Consider the following 15,222-nt stretch of genomic DNA (forward strand, 5'->3'; position numbering starts at 1 on the left):
ATTGGCTGTGAGGACACTGATCTGAGTGATGAAAAGTAAAAAAAGGTATAAAAAAAAAAAAAAAAAAAAAAAAAAAAAAAAAAAAACCATTGTCTGCCTTCCGTGTCATTTTATTCATGAGTGAATAGAATGATATGAAAAGCAGACAATCCTGTGCCTGAAAACGTAGAATGAATCTGTAGCTTTATGAGACCTTCCTCCACCTTTCAACACTCAGATCAGTGTCCTCACAGCCAATCTCATGTATGCCTGCCCCTTTTGCCTTAGCTCTAGCAATGCTCTTCCCACACCCTCCATTCACCCTTCAGCCTAGAATTGTCTTCTTCCTCCTCTCTGCCACTGAAATTCTGCCTATCCTCTAACTGCTTAATTCAATTCCATTTCTTCCACAGACACTTCCCTCATGACCTCTCCCTTTCCCATGCCCCTATAGCACTTACTGTGGCAGCTATAATATTTAGCACTTTACACTATTTAGTATTTATGAATCCCTTTTAGATCAGCAGTCATGTTTTATATTTCTGTTTACCTCCATATAATCTTGTGCAGGGTCAGTTATAGAGATGTTCAATGAATATTTGCTTTGACTCTAGTAGATATATAAAATGATAAACTGAATTCATTGTGTCAAATGTACTTTCTCAGAGTTCTCCTAGCCACTGATCCCATAATGAGAAATTAAACCTATGTCAGAAGTCTTCAAATGAGTGTAAAATTACTTTGCAATATCTAGACTAAAATCTCTGATCTTTAACTTGCACTCCTGATAACACCTAACAATAAGTATAACAAGATAGTTAAAAAAGTATATTGGTGAATTAGCTGAACCAGCTAAGATACAGATTCTGCTTTCAGCTCTGCCACTTACTATGAGACCTGGGATAAATACTTAACTTCTCTGAGCCCTGGTTTCCTTTTCTGGTAAATGGGGAATAATGATTTTTGTCACCTCAGTGGGTTGTTAAGAAAATGTAAAATGAAAAAAAGACATTAATTGGCATGTGTTGTAAAATGTAAAGCTTTATGCAAAAATCGGTCATTATTATTATTTTATTTTCTAAGCATTTTAAATTCTCTAGGAGAGCCACAGTTATCAATTATTTAGAAGTAATTCCATCACTTCCTGTGGAAAGGACTCCAGCTTAGTCCTCAAAGCAAGTGTTAGACTCGGCACAGGGTTTCTGTGAGTTGGCTGGGATTCCTTCAGTGATAGAATCATATGTTCCTGATCTAAAAATTGACCCGTGTGGGTGCAAAGAGGAAATCACTTTGTTTTCACTGGGTAATAGGGCAGCTCTCTCTGGCTGCACAGTTGGGGCCTTTTATAATAGTACTCGCCTGCTGTGCTGCCCATGGGGTGAGTTAATGAACCACTAGAGAGCTGCTCTGAATTAAAAAGGTCATACCTGACATGAACCATTTCAGCACAAACATCCTGTTCTTTTCACCTCTTCAAGGGGGAGATTTTATTTAAGATCATCCAGGATTTACCGAAAACTTAAATTGTGTGGATGGCAGAATGGCCCTTACAAATAAATATCAGGAGAAAAAACCCACCAGGAATCACAGAATCATAAAATGTGAGAGGCGAAAGAGCCTTTAGAGTATGGAGTCCAACCTTGTCATCTCACAGGTGAGGAAACTAACATTCAGAGAGGAAAGTGATTTAGTCAAGATCACACAGAAAACTTAGTGACAGAGCTGACACTTGAAGCCGGCTTTCCACAAGTGTCCATACTTCCTGTTCACTGTGCTTGCCTCTACATGAACTCATTTAAGTTGAATGTTTGAAGCTTTTTAGGTAGTGATAGCAATTTGAGTATCATTCTCCAAACTGGAAAACTGTCTCCAGTCTACTAGCTGGGAACAGCTGGAATGACCCAACCCCATTTATTCGGATCTGGCACTTCGTCATTTTAAAGCAGTTTGCACACCTTAAAAATTTCTGCCATTTCCTCAGAAGAGCCAAACAACCATTTTATACCTATGTACTACACGGTATTTTTCTTAAGTTTTTTAAATCTTCAGGAAGTTGAATAGGCACCAGCTTTGTGAGCTGCTGCGTGGCATGGTGGGTTATAACATAAGAGTAGAAATGGAAAGAGTGAATTTTCATTTCAAGGCAACTGACCTGGTACCTTGAACAAGTCACTTAACCTGCATCTGTCAGATGGCAACTACAGGACTAGCAGCATGTCTGTGCTCTCTGCTCCTCCCTTTTCATACTTAGCTCAACCAACAGCTTGACTCCATCACCCATTCCCTTTTGAATCTTCCAAACACTGTCTGTTAAACTTTCTTGGTTCTCTTGAAGACCTTTTCCTGCTTCCCTTTCCTTTTCCCACCTGAGCTGAGCCCAACTCTCTATTCTTCTGAAAGGGCTGTTGTGTTAGGCTAGTCCACAAGTGCCCTGGGCTGCCTGCAAGTCTTGAGATTCTCTGTTAGTAAATTTTTGGTGCTGTATACCCAGTTTTCCCAGGTTAGGAATTCAGGACATCTAGGTCTGCTGTAACCCAGAATCTGATTATCTGCCTCTGGTTCCCTGGATCCTGTACCTAATACATTCAATTCTTACATGACTTCCTTTGAATGGCTAGACTATTAAATGTGATCAAACAATATTTTAGATAGAAGGATAAGGGTGATCTGGAAGCTGTGTTTTTGGAAGCATTTTCAGGGGTGTGTAAGCAATAATTTAATCTTCCTTACTTTGAAGAAAAAAGAAGAGGGAAAAATACTCTGTACAGATTGGATATGTCGAGTAAACTGCTTTAATAAACTGCAACACTGTAACTGAAGGCAAAGGCAAACACATGAACTAAATTCTTCTTGCACTGCTCTTCTGGGAATCAGGTGGACTGTTGGTGACTTAAAGTACCTGGCCATCTTACCTAAAACTTCCCCTTTTTTCCACATGTGTATTGTGACTCAGCTATGTAAGTCTTTTAAACTCTTAAATTAGGCTGTTGTTGGACATTTTAAGATTCTTTGCAAGTTTTCCTGTGGACAGATGTAATTATCCACCTCCTCAGAAAACTTGTTTATGAAGTGTGTTAATACTTGTGGGCTACAGGAAACATTTATTCTTTTGGGCTTCCTGGGTTTAGCTAAATTCACTCAGTTAGTGATTGCAAGTTCTTCAACCCATTTGAGTTCCTTAGGGGGCTTCTGTAACCATGGCTTTATCTATGGCATATCTAGGGTTCACTCTGGTGGGCAGAGTAGCCTAGATAAAGCATGGCCCAAGTATGGAATAAGAAAATTCTCAAACCAAGAAGCAAAAAATAGGAAGTTCCAGTGATGTCTCCAAGCCATTTTGGCCTCAACTTCAGAGAGCAGCAATCTCTCCCTTGTGTGGGCCCAGGAGAACAGAGGAAACCAGATTAATTCTCAAGGCACATGGAACTTCAGCTGCCTCTATTTAGCATTCTGGAACAGGGTTTTTGGTAAACTACAGCCTGTGGTTGAAATCCAGCCCACACCCTATTTCTGTAAATAAAGTTTTATTGGAACATAGTCATGCCAGTTGTTTACAATTATCTCTGGCTGCTTTAGCACTCCATGAACAAAGTGGAGGTGTTATGACAGAGGCAACATGGTGCACAAAGCCTAAAATATTTACAATCTGGCCCTTTACAGAAGAATAGTTTGCCAGCTTCTGCTCTAGATTAACAACTAGGGATTGGATGGAAATATAAAGGTTGCTCATACTGTAATTTCAAGTAAAAATAGTTTATAAATTGTATAGTTACAATCCCATAATGTTTTTTGGGTTTTTTGTTTTTTATTTTATTTGATGGGGAGAGAGATCACAGGTAGGCAGAGAGGCAGGCAGAGAGGGGGAGGAAGCAGGCTCCCCGCCGAGCAGAGAGCCTGACGTGGGGCTCGATCCCAGGACCCTGAGACCAATTTAATCATATTGTACATACTGGTTTGTAGCCTGATGTTTTTCACTTATTAATGTATCTTGGAATCTTTCCATGTTAGTAAGCATAGATCTACAACATCGTTCCTACTGGCCACAAAGTATTCCATCATATAAATATATATCATTTAATTTATTTAACCAATCCTCTATTACTGGATTGTTGGGTTATTCCTAATTTATTTTCTTCTTATAGCAATGTCATAAGAGACGTTCATCACATGTACATCTTTTCACACTTGTATTTCTTATATTCTTTTACAATTTTTTAGAAATCACCCATTAATTTTATGATGTCAGAAAAAACCTACAGTCCTCTCTTCTGAGGGTGAATGGATGCTTTCATAAATGGAAGAGGTTTCAGTTATATTAATGTAGACACAGAGCCAGAAAGACTAGGAGGTCACCTTTCCTCACGGGTAGGTTGAAATAGTGTATTCACCCGAGATCATTAAATAACAGCTTTGCCACTTAAAGCATGTGCATCTCAATAGGTTTTTGTGAAAGCTTCTAGTCACATTAAATATTAATGACTGACGGCAAAGCATTGCTTCAGAACATAATGGCCCAAAGGATACCAGAAGGCTCTATTAAAAAACAAATAGACACACACACACAAACTGCACAGCACTTCTAGCAGTATCCAGTTTCTGATGGAGATAACAGAGCTGGCACCGGAAGAGAAGGTGGGAAGGACAGGAAGGTGCTATGCCATGTGGAAATGGGCTGAACACAAAGTGGAAAGCCCAAGAAGCCCCTGTCTGCCCCTGTAACATCAGGGACGGTGGGAAATGGGCAAGTAGAGCTATCTCTGTGCTACTCTCAAGAGACAGCCACATCCCTATTGCTGTAGCAGACATTTTCATGAATGGAGTTCTTAGTTCACCTAAGAATGCCTTAATTCAAACACATGTAATATTCACCTAACCCCAAGGAATGCTGCTGATTGTAGGAAGACCACCTGGGCTAAGCCTTTTTCAGTGGCTCTGTAAACAGAGAACCCGTGTATGGGGAGGCCTAAAAGTCAGTGTTAATCAAATTGGATAGTTGAAAGACATCACAGAAAAGAAGAATGAGAAAGGCTGTAGTGTTTGTTTGAAAATACTCCACCAGTGTATAAATGCATTCTCCCAGTAGTGATCCATCATCCAGATGGAAAAGCAAACTGGTCCTTACTGTTTCTTTCAAGCATTCACCTGTGAACAGTTATCCTTTAGAAATGAGGTGTCAACACTCAATTGGTCTTTACTCAACACTTTCCTTGCAACTTGCCTGAAGTACTACATGGTACCCATGATAGGTAAAGAGATGCCCATTTACCCAGACACCTGGAGGCAGAGGAATTTCTGTTGCCTTCTTTATCAAGCCTGTAATCCTCAGTCTTTTCTCCTTGACCATTCTCAGGTTTCTCTTTCCTTTCTCCATGCTGTCTTTCAGAAGAGAGTGTCTGTCCTGTGGCTGCTCTCTGTTGTCTCTTCTCTTCAGAAGCCAAGCAGAAAAATACTGTTGTGCTCAGACATCTCCTCTGCTTAAAGGATCTCAGAGGAGGATTTGGTACCAGCAACAGAGCTGCCTACAGGAATTTTAGGAACTTAGGTAGTTCTGACTTGAACCCAGAGCTTCTTATTAACCTTCATTAATGGTGTCATATATCTCCCAGTATCCAAATTTGTAAGAGCAATAACTAATAACTAATATCCCAGTGAGAAGAGCAAGTACTGTCTCTGCAGGAAAAGCCTGCCTTGCTCCTACACTGTGGGGGGAGCTCTGCACTACACTGGATTAGCTTGCCAAACTGGAAATCCTACTATAATCGGAGACACATATTTGAACTGTATCAAAAACAGGAGGATCTGTCTCTATGCTGCTGCTTCTGTCTTTCCACATCTTTCTCCCCCCCTTCCTTTTTTGAAAAGTTAAACTTCTTTTAATTTTGAGATAATTGAAGATTCACATGCAGTTTGATAGATAATAGAGAGGTCCTATATACCTTTTACCCAATAACATCTTGCAGAACTATAATATAGTAGCATAACCAAGATATTGTCATTGGTACAGTTAAGATGCGGAGCAGTTCAGTCACCACAAGGATCCCTCATGTTGTCCCCCCGACCGCTGCCTTATACCAGCTACTAATATATTCTCCATTTCTGTAACTTCGGTATTTATATAAATGGAACCACACAGTATGTGACCTTTCTAGATTGTCTCTTCTCACACAGCATAATCCCCTCAAGATTTATTCAGATAATTGTGTGTATCAATTCAGAGATTGTGTAGTATTCCATTGTATGGATGTGCCATAGTTTAATATTCACCCATTGAAAACATCTTGTTTTTTCCACTTTTTTGGTATTTTGAGTAAATCTGCTATTTACATCCATGTACATGTGAATGTAAGTCTTCATTTCTCTGGGATAAATGCCCAGAGTATAATGTCTGAGTCATTTGGTCGTTGCATGTTCAGTTTTTAAAAGAAACAGCCAAACTTTCCAAAGTGATTGTCCCGTTTCACATTTCCACCAGTAATATATGAATGGTCCAGACTCTTCACATCCTTGCATATTTGGTGTAGTCCTTTTTTCCCAGCTTTACTGAGGTAAAATTGACAAAATTACAAGATAATGAAAGTGTATGTGATGATTTGATATACATATACATTGTGGAAGTATTCATCCCATCAACTTAATATATCCATTACCTCATATATTTACCTTTTTTTGTGAGAACATTTAAGTCCTACTGTCTTAGCGAATTTCAGTTATACAATACAGCATTATCAACTATAGTCACCATGTTACTCATTAGATCCTCGACCTTATTCATTTTATAGCTGAACATTTGTACCCTTTTGTCAGCCTTTTCCTATTTCCCCTATCCTATAATAGGCCCTGGCAGCCGCTTTTCTACTCTGTTTCTATGAGTTTGACTTTTTTTTAGACTCTCTGTATAAGTGATACCATAATGTATTTGTCTTTCTTTGTCTGGCTTATTTCACTTGGCATAATATCCTCCATGTTCATCCATGTTGTTGCAAATGACAGGATTTCCTTCTTTTAAGGTTGTATAATATTCCTTTGTATATATCACATTTTCTTTGTGCATTCATCTGTCCACAAACACTTAGGTTGTTTCCATACCTTTGCTATTATGAATAATGCTACTATGAACGTGGGAATAGAGATATTTCTTCAAGGTACTGATTTTATTTCCTTTAGATATATACCCAGAAGTGGGATTGCTGGATCACGTGGCAGTTCTGTTGTTAATTTCTTGAGCCTCCATACTGTTTCCCGTAGTGGCTGTACCAGTTTCCGTTCCCACCAACAGTGTACAAGAGTCCCATTTTCTCCATACCCTCACCAACATTTATTACCTCATCATTTTTATTATTATTAGAGACATCCTAACAGGTGTAAACTGATAACTCACTGTGGCTTTGATTTGCATTTCCCTAATGATTAGTGACATTGAGCACCTTTTCCTGTACCATTTGTATGTCTTCTTTGGAAAAATGTCTACGTAGGTCTTTTTTCCATTTTTAATTGGGTTTGTTTTTTACTATTGAGTTGTGTGAATTCCTTGTATATTTTGGATATAAATCCCTTGTTGATATGTGGTTTACAAACATACAATTTTTCAAATTTTAGCCATTATGACAGGTATGTCATGATCTCTCACTGTGGATTTAATTTGCCTTTCAATAAGGGCTTATGATGTTGAACACCTCTTTGTGTGCAAATTTGCCGTTTATATATCCTCTTTGGTGAAATGTGTCTTCATATCTTTTGCCTAATTTCTAATTGAATCGTTTGGGTTTTTTCTATGGAGTTTTGAGTGTACTTTATCTATTGTAGATACTAGTCTTTTTTTTTTTAAAGATTTATTTATTTATTTGATAGACAGATCACAAGTAGGCAGAGAGGCAGGCAGAGAGAGAGGAGGAAGCAGGCTCCCCACTGAGCAGAGAGCCTGATGTGGGGCTCGATCCCAGGACTCCAGGGTTATGACCTGAGTCGAAGGCAAAGGCTTTAACCCACTGACCCACCCAGGCACCCCTGTAGATACTAGTCTTTTGTCAAATGTGTGGCCTGCAAGTATTTTCTCCCACTTTGTAGCCTATCTTTTCATCCTCTTAATAGGGTTTTTCATAGATCAGTAGTTTTTAATTTTGATGAGATCGAGCTTATCAGTTTTTCCTTTTAGAGCTCATGCTTTTGTTATCAAGCCTAAGCACTCTTTATAGCACTATATCCCAATGATTTTGTTTTTCCTGAGGTTTTACATTTAACATTTAAGTCTGGATTTCATTTTGAGTTAAGTTTTTTATAAGGTACCTATGACTTAGGTCAAGTTTCTTTTTCGAATTCTTTTTTTTTCCCCACACATATGTCCAATTGCCTCAGCAGCATTTGCTGAAAATCACTGAATTGGTTTTGTACCTTTGTCAAAAGTCAATTATGAACATATGTGTGGGTCATATCTTTTTACCCCCAGCAACACCACCTCCATCACCGGCAAAAGAGAGGAAAGCAACTGAGGACATAATGACAATGTGCCTTTTAAATAATAGTGTAGAAATAATAGTAACTAACATACATAGAGTTTTTGCTGTTGCTAGTAATGTTATTTATTCCTCACAACATCCTATAATGCACATACTACTGTTTCCATTTTGTAACTGAGAAGATTGACTCAGAGAGGTTAAGTACCTTGCTTATGGTTAGTGGTGAATCTGAGAGTCAAATCCAGGTCTTGATCTCAGGACCCATCTTAAGTATTAGGCTACCCCTCCTCTCAATTCCACTTCTTGTGGCAGACCAGCCAACCACCCTGGCTAAAAACCAATAATCTTTTATCATTATAATGACAGCAACAGAGGACTGATTCCTATTTTGAAAGTGAAGGCAAGTCTGCACTGGTTTACAGCAGTCCTTGGTTTATATCAGTGTCCTTCTGACTCTTCAGGAAGTTCTAACTGGGTCAACAAACCCCTGCATATCACCTATTCTACCTGTCCCTTCAAGCTGCTACAGTACAAACCATCAAACTTCTCTGAGGCAGTGCTCCTTTTCTCATTCCATTCTTAGCCCTGTGATCCCTCTGTGTGTATATGTGTGCATATATGTGGGGGATGGAGAGAAAGAAGGAAGGCTAGTGAAGTTTTACAGGGACTTGGGCCTGGGCCGAAACTGGAAGGAGCAAAACAAGAAGGGAAGAAGAGACTATAGTTGGACTGATTTTCTGAAACTGAAGTTGGTTAGTTTTCTAGCTGGAGAATCATACTATGTAAAATGGCTCAAACTTCTCTCTTTTCCCTTATGCTAATTGGGATCTTCACCTAGAACATGAACATATGGTGCTCTGGGTGATCCAGAAGACAACCCAGAAGCCTCTCGAAGACCATAGGCATTATAGGCAACTCCAGCTGAATGCCCTTTTTTGAAACCTGCTATGGCTACAAATGTTGTAGTTATTGCTGTGAGGCCCCTAACACATGGGAAGTGTATACTGGAAACTTCCTAGTGATTGAGCAGGCTGGCTGATTAACTATGATGCTTTTAGTGTCTCTGAATTTGATCTGGGCCAGTGCTTCCTAAAGTCTCCAAAGAATCTTGTATCATGTATAGGGAGCATTTTAGTTGATTATCAGACCCTGAGATTTACATTTCCTTATGCTCTCCTAAACTGCTTTCCATCCATTTCACATTTATTGAGTTTTGGAGAGGCAGTACTGCCATGTGAGGTGGTGGGAGGGGTGGGGATGCATAAAGGCATAAAGAGAACAAAAATTAGAGAGGTGGTGGTTAATTACCAACATGTGTTTGAGAAGATGTTTTATTGAAATTCAAAAAGAACTCAGCTGTACAAATCCATAAGTAATACAAAAATTATGAAGATGTTCTGTCACTGTTGAAAACCATTTCCCTTGTGGCACTTGGAAAACATCATGACGTACCAACTCCAAACACCTAACTTCTAGCAGAAGTTTTTTCAGAATTCATTACATTGCAAGCTGTCTGGAAATTTCTATAAATGTGTTCACAAGAAATCCAGGTCAAAAAAAAAAAAAAAGAAAAGAAAATATTTTATCTCAAGTGGAGGAAACAGCCCTGAACTTTGAATGAAGAATTCTGTGGGAAATCATAGAGATTTTGAATTCAGTATTCATCATTTTTGTAAAGAGCATAGTCATTTTGAGACCATCTTCCCAAATAACCACTTCTCCTTTGGAGCACCTGAACTATGGAACTTCAAGTACAGTTTGGACTAGGAATGATCATAAACCCTTTAAGTCTCATGTCCCAAGCAGTCGTCAGGCTCCACTTACCTTTCCTATCTAGCAGGTCTTTCCTCCTCATTGAAAGAATTCTAATAGCTAAGAGGCCATGGGTGTTCTAAGTCATTTTCTTTAGTGGAAAGTAAGACAGAGAAGATATCTACTGCCCCCTGAAAAATTAAGATGCTGTTTTCTCTTTAGACCTTGTTTCCAGGATAAAGCCCTCCTTTTTACCTACACTCCCTTCCTTTGCCCTATGAATCACCTTACTTTGAGCTCTAGGAAGAGGGAGTTATCCATATTGGTCTGGGAAAAATCAAGAAAGAGAAACAACACAGTAATTTGAACAGTGTAATTAAACAGTACTATAAAAATGTAGGAATAGCAGATCTAAGGAACATCCACTATACCTACTGCTAATTTAGAGCAACCACCATACAGCCCTTTCCCCAGGGATGAGATCAAGACCTTATAGTAAAGGGCGCAGCTATGGCTCACTGGATTTAGCAGAGAAATTTCTGTGGTGCTGTGCCAGCAAAGCTTGCTAGAATTCTGCCTCCTGGAACTTTGTAGAAATCTACTCTATAGAACTTCTGGGAAACCTACTCTGCACAGTGCCAGGGAAAGCTGCTCACAGGGAGTTTTCTTAGCATAGGCACTCTACTACAAAACCAGTCAAGCAACGGATACTGGGAGATGCTGCCGGATGCTGCTGATTACCATGTACTACAGGAACTGCATGCTGGGAAAGCTGCAGGCACTGCAGAAGCCTGGGGCTGGGGAAGCTGTGTGTGCAGCTGGAGTGAGGCAGTGGGAAGGTGGGTGTTGGCACTGCAGGAGCCTGCAAGGCAAGCACACCAACACATGAGTACCGGAAAGAAAACTCCCATCCTTCTAAAATGTTTCTCTTGTATCCCTTACTGACAAAGCTTAATATTGTGCCAACTGGCAAAGGCAAGATGTTTAAAAGGCCCAGAACCCTTTGCAGAGAGAAAGCAACAAGGGTGAATTTGGAGCTAAGAAACAATATATCGCTAACTGGCACACCAGGCCAGATCAGGTAATCATCACTCTCTAATAGTTTTAGCTCCTAGATCCAGCTCCTGTTCTGAGTGGTCTCTCTTCCTCTTATAATTAGGGAAAGAAGGGATAGAAATCAGTTACCTTTGTCCTTTGTCTTTAATCGCCCCTCACCACACCCTGTGTAAAACCAGCCCTCAGGGAAAATGACAGCCATAGCTCTAGCTCCACCATTCAACCTCTCCTGCTCTGACTACTAAATTCAAGTTACCGTCAACCCTTTGTGCTTCATCTACCTTCACTGTACCAGCTGGAATGGGGATAATCATTTACCAAATGTCTGACATGTAGAGGTAGTAGAGTGCAGTGTTTAAGAGCCTGGGCTCTGGAGTCAGGCTTAGAGTATAATCCTCTGCCAGTTACTGCCTCAGTGATCCTGGGCTAGTTGCTTAACTTCTGTGAGCTACCATTTCTTCAAATGTGAATGAAGATGTCATACCTGCAACTGAAGAAGGTTGTGAAGACTAAGCATAAGCAATGTACCAAATATGATGCCGGATACCTAGGGTTAAAGGATAGAAACCTTCATTCAAATCTTGGCCCATCTTTTACTAGTTGTGAAACCTTTGAGCAAGTTCCTTAAACTTTAAAGACTCAGTTTGCTCTTCCATAAAATGAGAGCCAAAATACCTGCCTCATAAGGTTGTTATAAGGATAAAATGCATATAAAACACTTTCTGCAGTAAAATGCACAGAGAAGGTGCTCAATAAGTGGTTATTATACATAGAATTGTACCCACTGGACATTGTGCTATATATATCTATTAAATTGTTTACTGTCTATGTCCATTGTCCTCCCCACACTCACCCTAGCCTCTCTACTCCAGTGCCTCTACCTCCAGAAGGAGCACAAACAATATTCTTAACCATCTGACTGCCTGTTGCTCTAGTGAACAGCCCTAGACTGCCAGCCAGACATTCCTCGTAGCCCAGAGGCCCTCTTGAGATAGAGACAGAAGGGCCTAGTTATCCATTCTGGCTTATGACAAAAGGTCTTCATCTCTTGGCAAAGAACTAATTTCCTTAGTAGCTACACAATTGCTTCTTTGAAGTTGGTCACACACCAAGGGAAGAAAGAGCCAACTCACAGACCTCTAAATCATCCTAAAATCGAAGTCTCATTCTACTTCCAGTCATTAGAGACTGTGAAGGAAAGGGAAATGAGACTAAATCTTTTTGAAAAGAGCGGGGCGCCTGGGTGGCTCAGTGGGTTAAGCCGCTGCCTTCGGCTCAGGTCGTGGTCTCGGGGTCCCGAGATCGAGTCCCGCATCGGGCTCTCTCTGGGAGCCTGCTTCCTCCTCTCTCTCTCTGCCTCTCTGCCCACTTGTGATTTCTCTCTGTCAAATAAATAAATAAAATCTTTAAAAAAAAAAGAAAAGAGCATGTTTTCCTAATGTCAGTGTGATACGCCCCTGGCAGAATACAGACCAAATGACACATAAAAACTCCTCCTTTATCGAAAAAACTTTAGGTGCTTCACAAGGAGCTATATATACTCGTATATACATATTTGGTTGGTCTATTGCATAAGTGAAATCCCTTGGTAAGGCATCTTAACCTGTGTGTTGGAAGCTCATACAACTTAGCAGGAGGCAGGGGTAGGTGTGAAAATTGGAGGAGTCTAACTGTCCAATCAGTGTCTCCCACTGGGCATGCTTGTCAGAGCTCTTCTGTGCTGTCTGCCCCCAGCCATTATTTTCATAGGCATTAATCCTACCCAAGGAACCTGTGTTTCACAGGGTAATCTCCTGCACAAGTAAAAGGGCTTTACTTTATTGGAGTTCTCTTTATATTATAGTCAAGGAGGACTAAAGGCACTGTTTGGGAAATATTTCCTTGGAACCCACAAATAAAGACTTGTAGCAAGTTGTCTGCCTTGTCACATACCGAGCCAGTATGTGACATGCCATTTGAAACTGTTTATTAGTGTGTATCCCAAGTTTTTTTGTCTGTTCAGCTTGCAGTCTGAGAGGTGTCCCAGAAAGTAAGGCATACATGATGCTCCTGTGATTTTTTTTTAACATAAATTTGTGACAATGCCTACTTTCTCATTTGATGCTATTCCTAAGTGAAAATCTCAGGCTTGACTCCCTAGCACTAGAGTGTGCTGAACACCCCATGCACAATATTATTTGTTTAGACATTCCCTCCAAGCAGAAATTGTGATCTAACTCACCCTTTTACCAACCCTGTACCTAAGGAACTTGCAACTGGCATCTACTCAAAATAGATAGTATAGCTGCAACCATTACCTCTAGAGAAACAGGGATCAAGTCACCTTGCCAATTTCCCACATGTCCTAGCCAACTTTCTGAGCAATTTCACTAGCATTCCTACAAAGTAAACTTAACACTAAATGCCAAAGACAAGGTTACCCAAACCAAGACCTTGGAACCCAGCTGGTCTTCTGGCAGAGAAATAATTGCTGCTCATGGCAACCCAGCTCCAGTAAGTGGACATGTACGGGTGGGAATGGGTGACACAAGGTACCTCAGCAGCTACTGATTGTCAAGGTGGGTGCGTCTACCACCTAGAGACAAGGATGTTGTTGGATTAGGATAAAAATGATTTTAAAAGAGCACAAAAATGTGGCACTTTAAAAAATATATATTTTATTTATTTATTTGACAGACGGAGATCACAAGTAGGCAGAGAGGCAGACAGAGAGAGAGAGAGAGAGGAGAAAGCAGGCTTCCTGCTGAGCAGAGAGCCCCATGTGGGGCTGGATCCCAGGACCCTAGGATCATGACCTGAGCTAAAGACGGAGCCACCCAGGTGTCCCCCAAATGTGGCACTCTTATTTCCATTGATTCTGATGGTCTAAAGGGAGATCTCTTTGTTATTCAGCCTCTGCCATTGTTTTAAAAATGTTTTTCTTTCTCCACTCAAGCAGGAGAGTGCAAGGACAGTTACTGAGTTTCCCACTATATGTCTCTGCTTCTTGGTTACCCCTACCTGACTCACCTATTACAGGGGGTGGAAAAGCTATAGATGTTAGGATTTATTTTTCTTTGTAGGCTCAAAAAAAACCCCAATTTTAAATAATAATTCCTTTAAAGGGAAAAAACACATTTCACAGATAAAGAGTGGCTAGCCATTCATCCCCTGGGAAGACAGAATAAGAGAAGATAGATTAATATTTCTGTAGGAAAGGTTTTTTTTTCATGTGGGCTTAACATAAGGAATAACTTTGATCTCAAGGTTTCCATGAGGATTAAGACAGAATTTTTAAAGAGACTGTAGCTGGTAGGAGTATCTGCTTACTTATGCTGCATGTTTAGGTCCCCTTCCTCCAGGCAAATATTCAGACCGTGTACACTGAATGGCCTTATCAGTTTAATATTACTGAAAAAAACTCCTGTACCAGTTGGTAAATAGGTACTGCCAAGAACCCCCGCAAGTCATCATAGGCTACCCTGGCCAAAAAATAATCACTGTCCAGATCCCCCTAAATGGCCACCTGTCACCCAGGCCACCCTGATCCTCCTGGCATTCCCCTAGGCTTCCCCGTGGCCTAGCAATAACGGATTGCCCCCTGGCACAGCCAAGGGGGTCTCCTGAGCCCTGCTCTACTGCTAAGGTTCAGCGTCCAATTCTGTTTGCTTATGTGATACTGGTGTTTGAATATCATCTCTGGTTCCCTGATTTTATTCCCATGACTTGATATCATTTTGGTAGATAGAACCAACCGGTTTATCAGAGGTATCCTAAAAGAGTTTATTATTCGCTTATAAGTTAAGCTTACAAGTTAGTGAAAGAAAAAACTAATGTGGAAAATATAGCAAGATTAACTTAGGAAACATTCTTAGAAAAGTTAAGGAAAGCATTTCTGTTTAATAAAATAACCTACAAGTAGTGTTAGCCACAATTATTATCAGGTATTATAGTGCTGTCAGCAGATTGAGGTAGGTAAAAACTGATAGTGCTATGCTGGCTA

At 40.2% G+C, this 15,222-nt stretch overlaps 1 protein-coding gene across 4 annotated transcripts in view; it reads left to right on the forward strand.

Annotated features, from left to right (window-relative positions):
- Positions 1-15,222, forward strand: part of ENOX2 (ecto-NOX disulfide-thiol exchanger 2) — a 271,247-nt gene that overhangs the window by 163,026 nt on the left and 92,999 nt on the right. The gene's annotated exons all lie outside the window — the stretch shown is intronic.

Source organism: Mustela nigripes, chromosome X (genome assembly GCF_022355385.1).
Source record: "Mustela nigripes isolate SB6536 chromosome X, MUSNIG.SB6536, whole genome shotgun sequence".
Classification (NCBI taxonomy): Eukaryota; Metazoa; Chordata; class Mammalia; order Carnivora; family Mustelidae; genus Mustela; species Mustela nigripes.